Below are 18,401 nucleotides of genomic sequence, written 5' to 3' on the forward strand. Positions count from 1 at the left end.
ACACGTTGGAGTAAATGCATATTTAAAGGATACAGACATTCTGGGAAAGTCGCAGGTACAGATTCCTGGGTTCTCCAGTAGTTCATTTACTCCTTTTTCATCCCCAGTTTTTGAAAGCTGTTTAATACACACTCTTCTCTATTCTGATTCTTACAAGAGACAGCAAAAAATTAAGGCAAAAAACAAAACTTGTGTTGAATCATAAATGGTCACTGCTAACTGAGCCCTGCACAGGATAGCCAAAAGAGCTGAGGTTTTGTTTGGTTTCAGAAATCTGCCTCTGTTATGTGAATTAAAATAAATCTTTTGAAGATGTGTGCTCTGACAGTAAATTGCTTAGACTGATTAACTGAAGCCAGGCAAGGAACTGTTTTTTTTTCTCCCTGAAAAGGGAGGCTGACTGAATTTATTAAAATGGTAATCATAAAGCAAGCCTGGGTGTCCCTGTGGCGAGATACAATTAAAGTTAAAACTTCCCAGTGTAGCAAGTTTTTTAAATGCCTAGTTTTACATCTTGACTGTAGGGAGAGGAGTTTCCACTGTACATCTAAGACATTGTTCTGCAGCCTTTGCAAGTTGCTGGGTTCAGCTGCGAAGATTTTAAAAGCTGCTTTTGTTGGCAGCCTAGGACACATCCGTGACCTTATTAAAGTGGAAGTGAAAGCTCTCTCTCTCTCTCTTTTTTTTTTTTTCTTTTTTTTTTCTTTTTTTTTTTTTTTTTGCAACAGTAAATCTACTAATTTTACAGTCAGTTGAACAGCAATAGATTAATTTGTTTAAAGTCTGCATTCACAAAGAAAACGTGAACTTCGCTGCCTTGAATACCCGAAACTACAGTGTGATATTTAAAGGGTAGAAACTATTACAACTTGCCCTAGAATGGTCCAAGCAGTTCCCTGTCACCTGCTTCTCAGCACAGGTGCTGACCTCCCCGTCTATTCTATCCCTCCTGACAGACTAGCAGCGAGGCTGGGTCTTTGTGTGCAACAGAGAGCGCTTTTCCAAGGACTGGGCCAGTTTTCTTCAGCAACCACAGGAAGCAGAATAAAGAAAAGGTTAAGGGCCACCGCAAGGGTCAGAATGGGTTAAATTTAGTTAACATCAGAGGTTATAGCTTTTAACAAGAGCATGAAGGAAACTTATTCGAAGATGCAATTTGTTTCTTCTTTGTCAACCATTATTTTTTTTTACTCCATTGATGGTGACAGCTTAACAAAGTTTTTATATGCCCGGGTTTTCATCCTTTAGAGGATAAAGAACTGTGATGCAAAAAAGAGATGCAGGTGGAAGACTTTATAAAGCCTCCATGATTTTCAAATTGAGGGTTGAAAGTAGGCTCCCTGCCTGGCTAAGTCAAAAATAATTTGTAAATGTTAAAAAAATGCACATTATGGACAGAGGAGCTGCTTTTTTTTTTTTTTTTTTTTTTTTTTCTTCAATTATTTAACTTGCCAAGAGTAAGTGCTTTATCAGAAGCACTACAATGGACTGGTTTTGTATTTTTATTTATTTATTTATTTATTTTTCCCCAAGGTAATCTTATTTTCTTTTTTATCTCCCTCTACAGATGATAAAAGTCAAATGCCCTTTAGAACAGTCTTGATCATCTCCCTTCAAGGTATTTTAGTGTACAGCACATCATGATAGTTCTTTGAGTTTTGTGGGTGTTTTTTTCTTCAATTTAGTAAACAAGCACAAACTACAAAATGCAGTCGGTGGATAGCTCCATCAGGAAGTCCTCGTTCAGCTTCTTGGAATACAAAGAGGAGGAAAGACGAAATCTTTCTGAAAACCATGGAAGAAAAATAGAAAGAATAAGAGCAGTAGGGTGTTTCACATGTTTATACATATTAGCTTATCTTCTGCCAATCTATCTTTTCTTCAAAATTAATTCATAAGATCACTGCAATTTTTTGTTTTATCTTGCTACAAAGTAAAGAACAGAGATCTGAAGACAGAATATAATTAAATCTGATAAGAATTCTTAAGTACAAACTGTATTTTTCTTTTTCGTTTCTTTGTAACATGTTACTCTAAAGGAAAAAAAGATTATGTGATCATCATATCTGCCTGTCCATCTGTTTTTCTACAAGTTCACCCAGTATAATTTTAATCTCTTGGACACTTCTGCCCAGTTTGCTGAAGAGATGGTGGCCCCTCAAAGCTACTGTACACTTGTAAAAAGTATAAATATACATTTCTAACAAGTTTTGTGAAAATTTGAGATTAAACAGAGGAAAGACCCTCAAACTAGCATCTTGTTCATCCAGTTGACCAGGCGGAGTGTGTATATGGACTGCCCAGTTATCCCACATGGTTCTGCAGAGTTATTTAGGCTGGAAGGGACCTCTGGAGGTCTCCTCGTCCGACCCAGCTCTCGTCAGATCAACCACGGTTCAAGAGTGTCCCTTGCCAGAGGGCTGTGCAGGGGATATGACGGGATGAGAGAGTGCTGCAGTGGGGGATTTAGAGACAGGAGAAGGAACTGCTGGAACCAGGACATTTCGAGGACAAGGGAGAGGGGACATGCTGGGGGGTATCAATATTTTTTTATGTTGTTGTTCAGTATTGTGTGGTTTGTTGTAAAAGATAGGAGGAACAGTGGGAATTGTTACAGTGGGAACCAAGAGACAACATTCAGTGTGGGCTGAATTCTTCTGGAGAAAGTCTGTTCAGCTCACAGGCACTAGTATTTACATGTATATTAGGATGACACCAGTGAGTGGTGCTTGGTCCTAAAGGAGGACTTTGGAGGCATACTGTACAGACTGGAAAAGGAATAGAGGAGAAAAGAAGGGGAGTAGGGGCCCTCTCTATCCCCAAAGCTGGAGACGGGGACATGATCTGGCTCAGATGGCTGAGCTTTATCCCTTTGGTCCACCCATGAACAAGGCCAACCTCCACTGAGGAGGTGACTTCCTCATGACCTGCCTGCAGCAAACAAAACAAAACAAAACAAAACAAAACAAAACAAAACAAAACAAAACAACAACATCAATCAATCAAACAAACAAACAAAAATCAAACAAGAAAAGGTATGACTTGCTACAACCCTGACAAACCAGCCTGGAAAAAAACACACAAACTCCCACTTACTATTCTGCTCATGAGCTGCAGGCCAAACTCAGCTGTGAGCAGAATAAGAACATCTTTTTAAAAATGTAAAAATGCCATATATTTTTTTCCTTCTGAGGTGCTCCTCCAGGCTTTAAAGCAATAATTTCAAAAGCTGCATGAAGACAGCAGGCATCAGATGGCCCAGGGTGAGAGGAAGCTTGGAGAGGAGAACTACAAAGAAAGTTGTGTGGATGAAGGCCGCAGACACACCAAAGCGAGGTTATTTGCTCGTTGCGAGTCACCGATCGTGGCTTTTTATTAATGCTTGAGCAGCAGGGAGGAAGAGTTAGAGTGGCCCAAAGAGCTCTGATCCATACGGCCTGAATTTCCCCTACATGCTTTGCCTTGGCCTGTGGACTTGGAGAAACCATTTCACCTCCGTGCCGCTCCTCTCATCTTTTCACCCACTTAAAATCTCTTTGTTGCAGGGTCTTTCCCTAATTACATGTCTGCACCATGCCGAGCACAATGGAGCTGTGCTCTCAGGTTAGGTGCTGCTATAATCTAAACGAACAATAAAGAAATACTGCGCTGAGCACTTCACCGGGGCTCTCCTGTTATCTCAGGGCTGGCAGCCTTAATAAAATAAAAGTCCTTCAAAAGATTGAGAGTTCTTGCCTGATGCTCAATTGCTTGCTTTTTGTGTAGCATCTGGAACATGGAAAAGTATCAATTATGATAACTGGCTTGTCAGAAAATAATGATTTATAGTATTTTATTCTTTCTGAATTATTGGCACCAAGTTTTTTCTTCCTGAAATCTCAGTGGTAGCCTCCACACTTCACTGTGCATTATTTTCTGTCAAACTGAATTGTAAAACAACTTGCAGCTTTATATCTTACTTATTTTGATATGTTTTCCTTTACTTTGCTCTTTTGTGTAGGTGCAATTCGTGTGTCTGAAATGAGGGACAAAACCTCCTCTTGAATTCATTATGCATAATGTGGATGCTCCTCTACCATGTCCACCATGTCAACATCTTAAGAAATAAAATAAAATTAAAATAAAATAAAATAAAATAAAATAAAATAAAATAAAATAAAATAAAATAAAATAAAATAAAATAAAATAACTATATCCTAGGGAAAAAAATAAAAAACTAAAAAGTTGACATCCTTCAACAACAAAGCATTCATACCAATCCACACTTTCCTTTACACCTCCTGTTCCAACCAGAATTCAGACTGGATTCTTCTAGGAGATACATAAGGAAAACTCATCATCCAGAGTTTTGCATTTCACCCATTCCTACAATGCTCTGTCTTTCATCTTTATATCAGGTTTACTCTCAGCAGGCATATCCAACAAACCTTTCACAGTTAGGCTAAATCTCGGTGTCCAGTATAAATTGAGTGTTCCCAGACTTGGTATTTTGGTGACTTCCAGAACCCACAGTGTGCTATCAACTTCTTGTTTAATTCCAATAGTCTTTCTTCCCATTCTCTTCTGTCATTCTTCTGCATGCTCTAGGGTAACAGGAATAAGGTTTTTTTAGCTCCAGGAAAGATGGCTTCTGAGAGAATCTACTACTTTGTGATAGAAGCATAGAATCGCAGCTTAAGTCAGATTGGAATGGACCTCAGGGGGTCATCTACTCCAATGGCATATCCAGAATTTTGCATTATGAATGAAAATGGTGAAAAACCCTTATTTTGCTATGAATATCTTCAGAAACCAGCAGGACTCCAATGATTTTCAGGTTGTGCTCTTTTGCATTCTGATGCAGGATTGGGGTTTTTATGTTTACATTTTCTTCAAGCAATTACAGTCCTAACAAGCTCAGTCCATTTGAAATTCAAAGAACTATTACATATTCGAGTGGCAGTCTAAGAATTTATTTGTTAGTAATTTTAAAACACTATAATTGTGCTGAGACGTCTTTACATTCTAAGCAATTTTTGTATTTATTTGGATTTATATACCAGTTTTATTTACATGGTATCAGACCATAAGTTATTTATGTAAATTAAACACAGATGCTGGAACCAAAAGAAATGAATCTTATTTTTTTTTTTTCTGTCAAGAGCAGCAGGAGGTAATTGTTTTTGATGAGAAATTCAGAAACCAGCTCTGCATGAACACATAGAATTCTGCTCAGAAATGGACTGAATTATTCCCACATTCACTATGATCAGGTAACTCACAAATGTACGTAGTAGTAGTAGAGAGACTGAATAGAATTTTTTCATACTGCAAAAGCTCAGATGCATTCATTATATCGAAGTCCTTCAAAAAGTGTTCTGCAAAATGTTCTAATGAGAACTTTGGTAAGTATAATTGAACATAAAACCATCTTAAAAAAAATTAATGTACTAATCTGCAGCTCTGTAGTGTTTTTCCATGTTCAAAGCAGTATGAAATTTGTGCCTGGTCCTAACAAGTAAGGCAGTTAGCATACCTGCAGGAACTCAAGCTTCTTGTTTGTCCACTTGTTTAGAAGGAAATAGAACAACAGAGGTGGAACATTTTTTAACATCCAAATCTCATAGTCATTCATCTCAACCAATATGTTTCAACGTGCTATTGAAAAAGATAAGAGTTATTGTTAGCTGTTTCATGTCTGTGTGAAAATGAAGTGGAAAAATTGCGGTATCTTTTATTAAAAAGCCAAAAAGGGGGAAAAAAAATAAAAGTAGGCCTAGAACCAGGCCAGTTGGTGCTTTATTTAGTAGTTATTTTTCCATTAGCTCACCCTGTTTTTGTAAACTTTGAAGAGGAATGTTGGGCTATAACAGTAACATTTGCTTTGCTTTTACAGTTACATGTGTGGGTAATGAAAAACAACTGTACTTTGTAAGCTTGAAATATAATTAACTGATGCTCTAAAAGGTAAATGGTTTCTTTTAATTATGTCTAAAAACATTCATAAGCCAAGTAAAGTGATTTATATAGAGTAACTCTAACCAATGTCTAAGTAAGTATATAGAGGTTATCCCCCTGTTTCCTTATATTATTTTTATAAGTATTTATTGTAGACCCTTTGGAAAATTTTCGTTTTAATGAAAATTGAATTTTGGAAAAAATGTAGCATTTCACTGAAGCCAAAGGCTTTGCTGTGGGATCTTGGCTCAAGAGGAGGGAAAGGCAGGTCCAAGTCTTCTCTGCATTAAATTCATATCAAAATTTGTCATCTCACATCACTCCAGATCCTAGTTTTCCACTTTCCCATACAGGCCTCCCCAGCCATTTATAAACTGACCACAGGACAGACAGAAAAATACATGCAAAATTTCCAAATCTGGGTATTTTCAATGACATTAAGTTATTAGCTTTTCATTGGCAGTCGAGATATTTTTGCTTAGTGAACAAAGCTACTGCTATTTCCCTTGGATTTTTAAAATGAGTTTGTCAACTTATAGGCCTGAATGTCTGTACCTGGACGTGCCCTGAGGTGATTCCTACCTTCATTGCCCTCTCCAGGCTGGGTTTTCTAGGCACAGTGCATTTCACAAAGTGCACAAATTACTGATTACTGATGAAGCTGTGCCTCAGAAGTTAAGCTGAGCCCAGGAAAGGTTCCTGGTGAGCATTCAGGCTGACATACCCTGTATGAAAAGTGCTTTGCTTTTAACCCAGCTCACTGGGACGAGAGGGGCAGAATATTCCACAGGCAGAAGGCATCCTCTCAGAAACAATGGAAAGCTGTGCAGTTTTAAATGGAGGCGTTCCACAAAAACAGTGTCAGTGGAAAAAATCTGGACAAAGCTGTAAATAATGAGCGCTGCCCAAGTCAGCCAGTTAAAAGGGCAGAACAACACCGTTCGTTTGCCAGGTAAAGGTGGTGGTAGATCAGTCGCTAAAATTGCATAATGCCATTTGCATAATCATTCCTGTACCCGTAACCACCTGATAACTCTGCAGGTGCAGCGTTAGTTTTGTTAAACACAGAAAAGGGGAATTACAGAACCTGCTTTTGGCTCCCCGTTGATACGGAAAGGTCCTGTTATCTGGGGCAGGCACGCGGGGATGCACACTTCAGCAATGGGTTACGGGCCGCCTTCATTATATGCAAATTTGACAGGGCATTAATCTGCTAGGCATTAACATAATATCAATCACCGCATCAGGGTGATTCTCATCTGATCTAAAACATTCCCCATGTAAGCAAAACAGTTGAGCCACAGGGAGAAATGATGAACTCATCCATTCTGGATCTAACCATATCCAAATCAGCAAATACGAACCAGAGCTGAACAAGACGTGACGGGGTCTGTAAAAACCAGTGCCTTGCAGGCAGTTTATTCATTTAAATAACCAAATTAAACAAGATAGTCCTAAATGCATCTTACTTAACTTGATTATTTAAATAAGCAGCCATCTGCTATGAATGACAGAGATGAAGTTTTTCTTTAAAATTTTCTCCTTTTCACCAGAGCTGCTTCACATCCTGTGCCTATTTCATGTTATGTCTGCTAGAGTATCTTTATAAGGGGACTGGGGACAGAAGTTAATAGAAATTATAATACAAATACAATCTGAACTCTCAGTCTCCCCAACTTGATGCTAATCAGATAAAGGGGGCATTAGCATCCCTATTTATACAATTATTTTGGCCACAGGAGAATCCATTTGTTGCTGGAGGAATACAGCTGAAATCTATCAAGATTAAAAGGCAAGGAAAGATGTGATAAAAAAATGCTAAGTAAAAGCCTTAGCAAGTTGAAATAACCCATTTTTTTATTTGAGGTCGTTAAAAGTATTTTTGTCTTTTTGAGCAGGGAACACTTTTTATTATTCCTCATTAAATAGAGAATACCTTTGGGATTACAAAGCGTTACTTAAGGTCTGATTCTGAAGGCGTGTGTGTGTAAGAGCTGCTCTACACATGGGGACTGTCCTACTGACTTTGAAAGGATAAAAGGCTGGAGAAAAGTTATATATGCAGTAGAGTACCAAAGAATTGGGGCTGTGGATGTGATCACTGTTAAGTGTCTGTGTATTGTTGCTTGGAGCTTTGGATAATTATAGTTACAAGGCTTGTACTACAGTAAAATTAGTAGGAGCAAATCGCGTTTAATTGAGATAGGATGTTTTTCACAATGACCTTGTGTAGAGTCTCTCGCTTACAAAACACGTCCTGAGCTCTGCAGTATCTGGAGAAGAGAGGATCCTTGGTTTTGAGACTGCTGTGATACATCTGCCCCAGTAGATGCTCGGCTGAGGGCAGTTGTACATGCTAGCAAGATGACTCAGTGAGGAGTTAAGACTCCTGGATTTAGTATTTGCTTCCTCTTACCCTAAGACACCTAAGAGTAATTTCATTTTTCTGTGCTGCCATTTCCCCTCCCACCTGTTGTTTTGCTGGGGTAGCCAGCAGGCTCCCTGTGGAGCTTTCCCTGTGTTTCACTCGATGTTCATTCAGTGATGTTGGTCCTTGGGTTGTGGTTATGGTGGTGTAAAAGAGGACTGTCAATCAACAGCCTCAGGCACTGGCTGAGCAGCTGCTTCCGACCTATGGGATGCACAAGGAAAGCGTGTTAACATAAACCTCAATGCAAAAGGCTCAAGTTAATGCAGTTTATTGGTTTGGGCATGTCAAGAGCTTATCACATTCACCCTGGCTCACCTCAGTGAAGAGACAGGGCAGGTCAAGGTAACTCTGTGCCTCCAAGCCCTCCTGTCCAGCCAAGGTCTGTAGGTGCTGCTGTCCTACAAGCCAGTAAGAAAATATCCCAAGCAAAGAAAGAGTAGAAAAGGAACTGAGCAGCATTGCTACGCAAATGCATTTTCCTCTTACTAGGTCAAAATATACCTAACATCACGTAATTACATAGGTAGCAGCATGCAGCTGTGGCTATTATAACTGTTAGCAGCTTCAGATTTCTGTCATATTTTGAGTATATTTTTCCTCCAGCAATCAAAGATCCAATATGGGAGGAAAATAACATGGCAGGTTTATCTCAGTACAAAGTTATTCTGACTTTCTCTAATTGATTTAATGTAAATCTAAGAATATTATATCTTTTATTATGTTAAAATAACCATCCCTCCTTCCCAACCCTCACACGCACACACCTCTAGTACTGCTAGTTGTAGTAATTAGCTCAATGTGCTAATGAGAGTTTCCAGGGAAAATGCTGACAGGATTAATTAATGGGTGAATTTCACTTTAATAAATGTATAGGCAATTTTCTAAATGCAGATGGCACAGTCCACCCGGATAGGGGCTCTGCCTAGAGCTACTTAATATGGTAAGTGTCTGGGGAAAGTGGTTAATTTGTAAAATGCTTCATGATACTGATTAGAAGAGAAATAATGCTTATGTTTGCTTCCCAATGCATTATTCATTTCTCGACCATCTGAAAATGTGGCGTCCTTTTATATGCTCGCTGTTCCTAGCCCTGTCCATTGAATCACGAGGCAGGAACGCACGCACCGGTGCCATTAGAGCAGGTCCACACGTGCACACGCTGCACGCCTGCTCCTTCCATTTATTGTGTGTCATGAATGTGAAGAACAGCAGCAGGACCCTCACTTGGGTTGTAACACAAGCTAAGGAGCACCACATCCATTAAAACATTGGGTGGCAAGCACCCATCCTGCCCTTGCATGTAGGATCCAAGCAGCGCAGCTGGGCTGGGGAAGGAGGGCTGTGCCGTGCCAGGCTGGGCTGTGGCGCTGACTCTAGAGGCAGTCAGGGTCTTGCAGTCCTGGAAAAGTGAAATGTTTGCTATTCTCTTCAAGTTAGACATCATAACATGATGGCTGGACTCAAAGCATTCCCATAGGATGCATAAGAACTAGCGTACATAGCAGCTCCTCCACAGCTGCTCCAGCAGCTCACCAGTCCAAGCTCCTCCATAAATATACTATTTAATATATTTTTTTTTTCTCATGCTACATTCCCAATCTTAATACAAGGCCAGGAGGAAAAAAAAAATCTTACATGTGAAAAGATTTCAGGATTTTGCAATTTAGATTCCTTCTGATAGAGTGATGCGAACTGCGGATGACATTTTTAACCCTGCCTTTCTGTTTGCACACAGATGCCGTTCTCTGAACAGAGATGCTCACACGCTCGTGCACCTTCTCTTCCTGAAAGCTCAAGCTGGCTGTCAGCAGCCCAACACCAGGGACTGGTGGTGTTTGGAGCATCAGCTCCGGCCGGGGACCTGAAAGCAGAGACCAGTGCTCGGCATCTCTGACAGCGATCCTAAAATGAGGTGATCGGCAGGTTTTGGGAGAGACTGGCAGTGTGTGAACACTGGATGAACAGAGCAAGTAGAGCTGTTCTTCCTTGTTCTCCTCTTCTGGCTTAGGAATAGTGTTTGTGTGCATTTTTGCACGTGTTTATATTTATATATACATTCCTGTTTATATATTCATGCTTGAACACGATTTTCCATTTTTTCCATTGGAAAAATGCCCATATTTCCAATGCAAACTTAAGCTGGAGGTTGCATTACCCTCTTTGCTTTTAACCTGATATATATATATATACTTTTATATATCTAATCCCAAACTGTGGAAGTCATTATCACAAGATAAGTACAAAAAATATCTTTCTGCTTCATTTAAAACTTACGCACACCTAACTGGTCTTTGAGAAATAGCAAATAACCATTCTTTTTCGTTGTTGTTGTTTTCTAAATGCCGTTCGTAATTTAACAGTTCACTTTATTCCCCTTCAATCATGCTTTCTTCAAACTTCAGTGTCCTCGTTTTTGCAGTTACTTCCCCTAAAAAGTCCTTCCATTCCTTTATTCCCCTCCCCTCGTTTTTTGTCAGCCCTAGCACATGCTTTCAAGACAGGGGACCAGAACTGCGTGCAGTGTTCAAGGTTTGAGTACATCTGTATTATGGCATAATGGTGTTTTCTATTTTGCTCTCTGTTCTTTTCCTAATAACTCCTGACATCCTATTTACCTTCTTGACCACCACTGAGTAATGAGCTGGTATTTCAGAGAGCTATTCAAAGATCTCTTCCCTAGTGATAATAGCTAATTTAGAGCCCATCACCGAGCATACATAGTTAGGATTGTTTTCCCCATGCACATTACTTAGCATTTATCAATGTTGAATTTCATCTTCCATTTTATCCTCAAAGTCACTCCAACAGCCTAAAATCCTCCTGCAGCTCCTCAGAGCCAGTTGTCATTGTTACTCCCCGACAATTTCGCAGCATCAGCAAACTTTTTCACCTCGCTGTTCGCCCCTCCTCCAAATCACTTATGAAGATGTTGGCCAGCGCAGCTCCCTGGTGGTTATCTCCTTCATTGTGACAAACGGTCTCAGCTTCTCCATCCTTTGTTTCATATCTTTTAACCACTTTGGATTAGTTATTAATCCTTGAAGGAGGATTTTTCATGACAGCTCCATTTCCGCGACAGCCTTCATGAAGGGCCTGATTGAGAGCTTTTTGGAAACTGGAAAAGAAGTAACAGCACAAAGCTCCTTGTGCGTGGAGGAAAAGATCCTTATGGAAGTGGGCAAAGTTCCTACTGACCTTGTGAGTGTGCTAAAACCTGAAGGTAAGATGCAGGCAAAGGTGATATGAAATATCTAAGGCAGCTCTTTGGATTAAAAGACCCTCCGGGGTCAGGGCTGTTCTCCAGATGGCCCCAGAGGCTGGGGAATCCCAGTCCTTAGAGAGCTTCAGACTCTGGCTGGAGAAGGCTCTAAGAAACTTGATTCAGCTTTGATATTGGTCCTGATTTGGGCAGAGGTTTGGATTGCATGGACTGGTGCTCCAGAGGTCTCATACAATAGCAGTTTTTCTATGATCCTATGTTTGTAAGCACATACGAGGGATGTATGTGTTTGTACAGGGTGTTGTAGGCACTCCAGAGTCTAGACATAACTTTTGATAGATGAATGGAGTCTGCTTTTGACCTTAAGCAAACAAACAAGGGAAATTTATGCCTATATTCCGTGGAAACAATTGGATGGGTGGAAAGGAGCTGAAGTGCATCTCTATTGCATGCCTTGTTCATACAACAATTTTTGTATCCATTCCATCCCAGTAAAAAAATGGGAAAATTGTAAATCATGCTTTCAGTGCAAAGCCACAGCGACCGCAGCCCCGGATATTTCATTTGTCAAGTTCTCCTGTTACTCTCCTGACCCAAGACCACGACAGTTGGTGTAACCTGCTGTGACAGCCCCCATGTGCAACCCAAATCACGCCTTTAAGCAGCACCTGGGTACAAAACCATTCCACGTCCCTCATTTTAGACAGCAAATTGTCTTTGTCCCAGACGAACCTGATATTAATAGTCATTTATGACCGCAAATTATTGTAATTAGAGCTGGTTTGCTATTAATGGGCTGTAAAAAAAAAGTGAATCACCGTTTAATTCAAGCTGCCATTTCGTGATTTAGCCATGACTTGCCTGTGTCCTTCAGGCCAGCGGGAAAGGTGAAGCACGAGCTGCGCTGCCTAGGGAATGCAGCTGGCTCCCTGGGAGGAACTGGGGCTCCGGGGTGCAGTTCCTCACCCCGCTACACCTGGTAATGGAGAAGGTGATTTACTCCTTGTCTGAAAGGGCACAGCAATGTGAGCAGATAGCCCACTGAGGAAGGAGCTTCGGCTCCTCTCTGATGGATTATCCGTGCTCCCTGCACGCCCTACGTGACAAAAACTCCCCTTTGTGCAACTGTGCACCGTGCTCCCCCTTTCTGCTCCTCCCCGGGGTCCTCTGCTTTGCTGCAGTCAGAGCTTTGCTCACACATCCCAGACCTGGAGTCTCGGGGGACAAAAATATATCCATATCCGTCACGTTCTTCAAATAACTAAAATGCTCACTTTTAGAATTTCGCTTGCAGCATTTGTTTTATTATTTGTAGAGCTTAATTTACTTGGAGATAAAGGACCAGAACATCACAAAAGTATTTCCATGCCATTTTTATCTCTTCGGTTTTCATCACAGAGGAAAGCGTGGCCATGGACATGGCTTACTGCATTCTGACATTACAAGAAGCCCAACTCCTTTAAGAAGTCATCTTACATCATTGGCAGCTCAACATAAATTGCACTGCTTAAGCTTAAAGGGAGGGTTGAGAAAGGTTGCAGTTATTGTTGTGAAGCCTTCTGTGGACACCTTGGCCCCCCTTTGGTCCCAACTCACACTGCCTGGTGCTGTGACCTCTCCGAGCAGCCCCAGCAGCTCTTTGCCTCGTTCCAGCCCGTGCTGCATCACGCCACCCCTCCAGCTGTGCAGGAGCCGCCTCTGAGCTGCAGATCATCCGTGACAATCTCATCTGGTTCAAAAATAAATATTCTGCAGGTGTTTGGGAGGTGAGAGCAAGCACCCTGACCCGAGTCACGATATGACTCTGGGGTGGCCGCCCCAGAGCCAAGACGCGGCACGGGACCGGGCACATGAAGCAACGCTCTGCAGGGGTGAGGGGGAGGAGAGGCATTGCTGCTTTGCTGCTCTCCACAAACCACAGCCTTGTTTGGAGGCAGTTCTCCATCAGTCACTGCTCTCCTGCCCTCTGTTCCCACCCACCACGCTGCCACCTGTGCTGGCACGAGCGGCTTCGTGGCGGCGCGGAGCCAGAGAGCTGGCGGAGCTGAGAGACGGCTTTGCAGAGAGGTGGGATATTTTTCCCCCCAGGTAAGCACAGTGGTCCTGCTCTCCATATGTTGCACAAATGACTGAGGGTGGAGTGCAGCAGGAGCAATGCTGGAGATAGGTTTGGGAGGAAATACAGCTGACAGCCTTGTCCCTGGCAGTGTAGAAAGGTGTGCAGTATGGATATATTTGAAACACGTGGTGCAGGAGCAATCCCTGTGTCTGTGTGTGCTTGTAGCTTTCCTCTCCTCGCTCTGGGCCAAAATAAGTCAGTGCTCCTGCCCTCCCCGTGAGCTCAGGGCATGCACGTGGCAGGTAAATTGTGCTGGGCTGGTGCCCCGTGACCACCTCCGAGCCCTTGGGAAGGGGATCGTCCTCATGCAACCCCCGTCTCACCCAGCACTGCCCTGAGAGTCTCTGGGACCAAATAATTTCGCTGGGGAAGAGGCTGGGTCTCTGCATCCAGCCTGGAGAAGGGCACAGTAAGCAGCTGGTAGCATCCAGCTCTGCACCAGCATCCTCCGTCGTGCACCCCATTAGTGGAAAAATCCTCTAAAATCCCCATTTCTTAAAATGGAGAGATTTGATGGAATTCTTCTGCCAATAAATATGTAATGTGATGAGTTCGGTGTGACTTGGTTTGCCAGCACACCAATACGTTTATCTCTACGCTCACAAACTTCCATTTTCAGCAGGCTGCAGGTGGATTGCTTTGGGTTTTGCTCTGCTGCTTCCCAAGCCACCGTGGGAGCCCGCACCTTGGAGCAGCTTGTATCAGGCGCCTTGAGATCTCATTGCCCAGATCTTAACGTGCTCACATTGGGGCTGAAAGCTCTCTCTGCCAGCAGGGGGAAAAGGAGAAAACTTGGGGGAGAAGGTGGGGATTTCTTCATCACCCCCCCAGCGCCCTGCCAAGGGGCTTTGGTGGTAGGGGCGGGAGGGAAGAGCCCGCCGTGGTGATGCTGCTGCCCCGCATTTCCTGCTAAAGGGTGAAGAAATGGGAAAAAAATCTCTGTCCTGTCTTTCTTTGTGCCCTCACCAGTGTGCCTGTGGCTCTTCCACCATCTGCCCATCTGCCTCTTCCCTTAACACACACACACATGGATAAAAGCAGTTTTGGCAAGAGGCGGGCGAAGCCTCTAAATGCATGTCCCTTTCCCTGCTTGGGTTTCTCCTTGCAAAACCAAAGTGTTAATTTTTTTTTTTGTTTATGAATATTGCATGAAACAAATACTAAGGAGCATCGGTGGAAGAGGGAAAGAAACAGCAGAAAGGCCTGCGGCAGAGCAGATGCGGTGCTAGACGTGGGTCTGGCCGCCTGAGGAGCGGCTGGCACTTTGTGGCTGGAGCTGCTGATCTGCAGCAAGCTCCCCCGTCATTCCCAGAGCTGGAGCTGACCTGGCACTGCCTTCACCGGGGACAAAGATGAGTGTGGGCACCTCTGGGTTTTCCTCTCTTATGGCACGAAAAGGGTCATGTCTGAGGATGTCACCGGCTCCCAGGGTAAGGCTCTCAGAGTACCTCGCCAGCAGTCCTGCTTTCTCCAAAAATTTGCAGCATAGCCTTTTATTTACAAAGCAGGCTGCACTAAAAATGGCTGGAAAAAAAATTATTCAAACTTGTTATTTAAGCATTTTCCCCATTGTGGCTTTTTTTTTTTTATGCACACCCTAGGTGTGTGCTGAGGTTGGCTCCCCACCGACCTCCCTCGTCAGCCTGCAGGTCCCTGTAATAAACTCAGGGGATTTAAGGCAGATGGGAAGCTCGAGCCGCCCGGGCAGACTGCCTGTCTATCGCAGGCTATTACATTTCATTTGCTTACCTCTGTCTGGAGCCCAACCGCTTGTGTGGGAACAGAGGCATCCGCCCTTGGGCTGGAGAGCTCTGTTTCCTTTGGCGCTGGGGGCTCGGGGTTAGGTTCCCTGGCTGGGGAAGGTCTGCGCTCCGTCGCCAAGCCCAATCTGGGTGGCTGCAGCCTCGCTCCTTAGCTCTGGCTGTGACTTTCTCCTCTGCTTTGTGCCACCCGTCTCCTCTCTGAACAAGCCCTTACAAACGGTAGCAAGGTCAGCTCTCGGTACTGAAATGCTTTCCTGTTTTTCTATATTTTTAACATTATTTAATGCTTTGTCAAACTGCGGAGGCCAGAACTGGGTGTAGGATTCGTGTCACTGATGTGCCAGCTTCCCAGACTGATGAACGCACTCAGTCCATCGTAAGGACACCGAGCCCAACTCCCTCCAATGCAAACAGATGTGGCTCCTATTAAACTCAGTGCGAAAAAACAGAGGTGTAAGCCAGAGCTGAATTTCAGCTGGAGTCTCTTTATTCTGTAATAAATTACTAAATGGATTGTCAGATTTGATATTCGCTCATGAATGTCTAATTAAGGAAAAAGCAAACCCCGGCTTCATAAAATCTCTGACTGATAGTCCTAATAAAACGTCATAAATGCAATGAATGTTGTGATAATGCTTTTAGAGACTAATTGCCTTTCATTATCATTAGCACGGAACTGATCAGCACCCGGGCTGCGATACCACCGTGCTGCGGTGGCATCGCGGGTCCAGGACGGAGGCCGGCCAGGAGGAGGAGGAGGAGGAGGAGGAAGAGAGGAGAGGAAGGATGCAGGATGCTCCTGTTTGCCACCTTCCCTGGGTTGTGTCCCTGCTCCAGAGGCCACCATGCGCCCCCAGAGCTGGGACCCCACGGGAATGTGGGGCACTGTGGCTGCTGCTGGTGGGTCTTGTCCCCATCCCCAGGGAGTTCACCCCGAGTTGTCCCATGCAAAGCCTGGTTTTCCTGACACCCCTGTGCAGCACCAGCACGTCCTGGCCATGCAGGGGTTGGAGGCGGTGTGGGAATGATGTGTGAGCATGAAAATTGTTCCATTATGAGGCTGGCACCGAGTGCCAGGGCAGATGAAAGCTTGGCAGCCAGGGAAGCGCTCAGTGCCATCGCGGGAAGGTGAGCGGGAGCCAGGCAGGGCGGCGAGCATCCCTTCCTCTTCTTGCCCTCCGTGGGAGCCAGCCAAGGGAAAAACTGGGCCGAGACCTCTCCAAATTCCCCCGTCTGCCTACGTGGTGTCTGCCATTACTCTCACAGCAAGGAGAAAGTTTGGACGGGACGTGGATCAGCCCTCCTGGGGCAGATGTTTGCCCAGCTCCCCCAGATGGGACACCCACCATCCACCCCCAGGACCCCTCCTCAGCCCTCACCCGTGGGTCCCCATGGCCTTACCCCTCTGTGGGATCATTTAATAACCCAATATACCCCTCCTTCCCTGCAGCTCCGAGCAGAGCCTTCTCCTTGGCTTTATTTATCACCTTGCTTTGTATTCCTTTAAACTCCAACAACACAAATCGAGGCAGCGCTGCTATTGTTGCCTCTAAAATGTTTACTCCTGGCTCTCTTTAGGACCTAAAAGGCTGAAAACTGCATCCTAATTGCCCAATTAGTCCTAATGCTGCGTAGTGTTGACTGTTTAGTTACCATATATTGTGTACAGAACTAATTGTGGTGAAAGTAAATGAATGTGAAGGAAACAAACAAGCTACTAGAAAATAATTACTTGGAGTGTTTCTTTTTAGTACCTGTACAGCAGATTTCATTATAGTCAACAGCTTCTAAAGCTGCTTGAAATAGCGGTATTTGTCATTTTCATAGAAACTTGATAATGACATTAATTTATCTTAATGGTCTGTTCTATTGTTATAAATAGTAAAATTAGCTTAAATTGTCTTGCTTTTGCTGGTTTTGGATGGCTCCAAAGGGCCCCACAACAGCAGATGAGTAGATAATTTGGTGTGCTTGACAGATTTCCAATAATTTGTTATGTGGAACATGAGGTAATGCTAGTACCATTAATGTTCATTTTCCTCTAAATTCATTACTGCCCTTTTCCCTTTTATCTTTTTTAATGTCTGGGCCATTTTTCTATATTTCAAGTGGAGCTACAAAGCCTATTCATATTCAGCTATAGTAGCTATTAACATTCTGCACATAGAGAACATCATGTAGAAAAACAACTCTTTATGAAATGATGAGGCTGGTGGCTATTTGTGCTGGAAAGTAGGCAAAATGGGTTGTTTGCTGGTATTAGGGATTGGCTGTAATTAAGTCAAATGTAATTTTAAAGAAATTTAAATGTTTTCATTTTTATAGCAAAGGTAAAACACAATTCAGGGAGATTCTAAGAAGGTGTAAATGCATTAATAAAAACTATTTTTCCCTTTTTCTGCCACTCCTGTTTAAACTTCACAGCGGGCTGTGTGCAGGGCTGTTTGTTCGCACAATATTTTCTGCCCAATTTGAACCTAATTAGTCTTGGGAGTGTATTAAAATTAACGGTACTTTCACGCGGGTTTGCTGATACGGTAGTGATCTGAGCAAACAGGAGAGCTTCCCACCAGCGAGGAAGTATTTTGGTTGATTTTCCTTTTCTTTAATTTTTCTATCTACCCAACACCCGCATCCTTGCCCCTCTTCTGCCCAGGTGCAGGGACACAGAGGGATGGAAAGGGGACGAGTTGTCCCCTCAGTGCCATATCTCACTGAGATATCTCTGGGGAGATATCTCATCAGTCTGGAGCAACTTCTTCTGGGCACACATGGGCTGAAGACCACTGTCCCCAAGCCCATGCCTCAGCTCATCATCCCGGGCTCCTTTTCAAGACAGGGGAAAGAAATAGCTACGTCTACAGTGTGAGTCATCTGATTTATTTTCGACGACTGCATTAGGATGAGATGAACAGCACCTAAAAGTGTCAA

The sequence above is a fragment of the Aythya marila genome (genome assembly GCF_965140915.1).
Source record: "Aythya marila genome assembly, chromosome: 1".
Lineage (NCBI taxonomy): Eukaryota > Metazoa > Chordata > Aves > Anseriformes > Anatidae > Aythya > Aythya marila.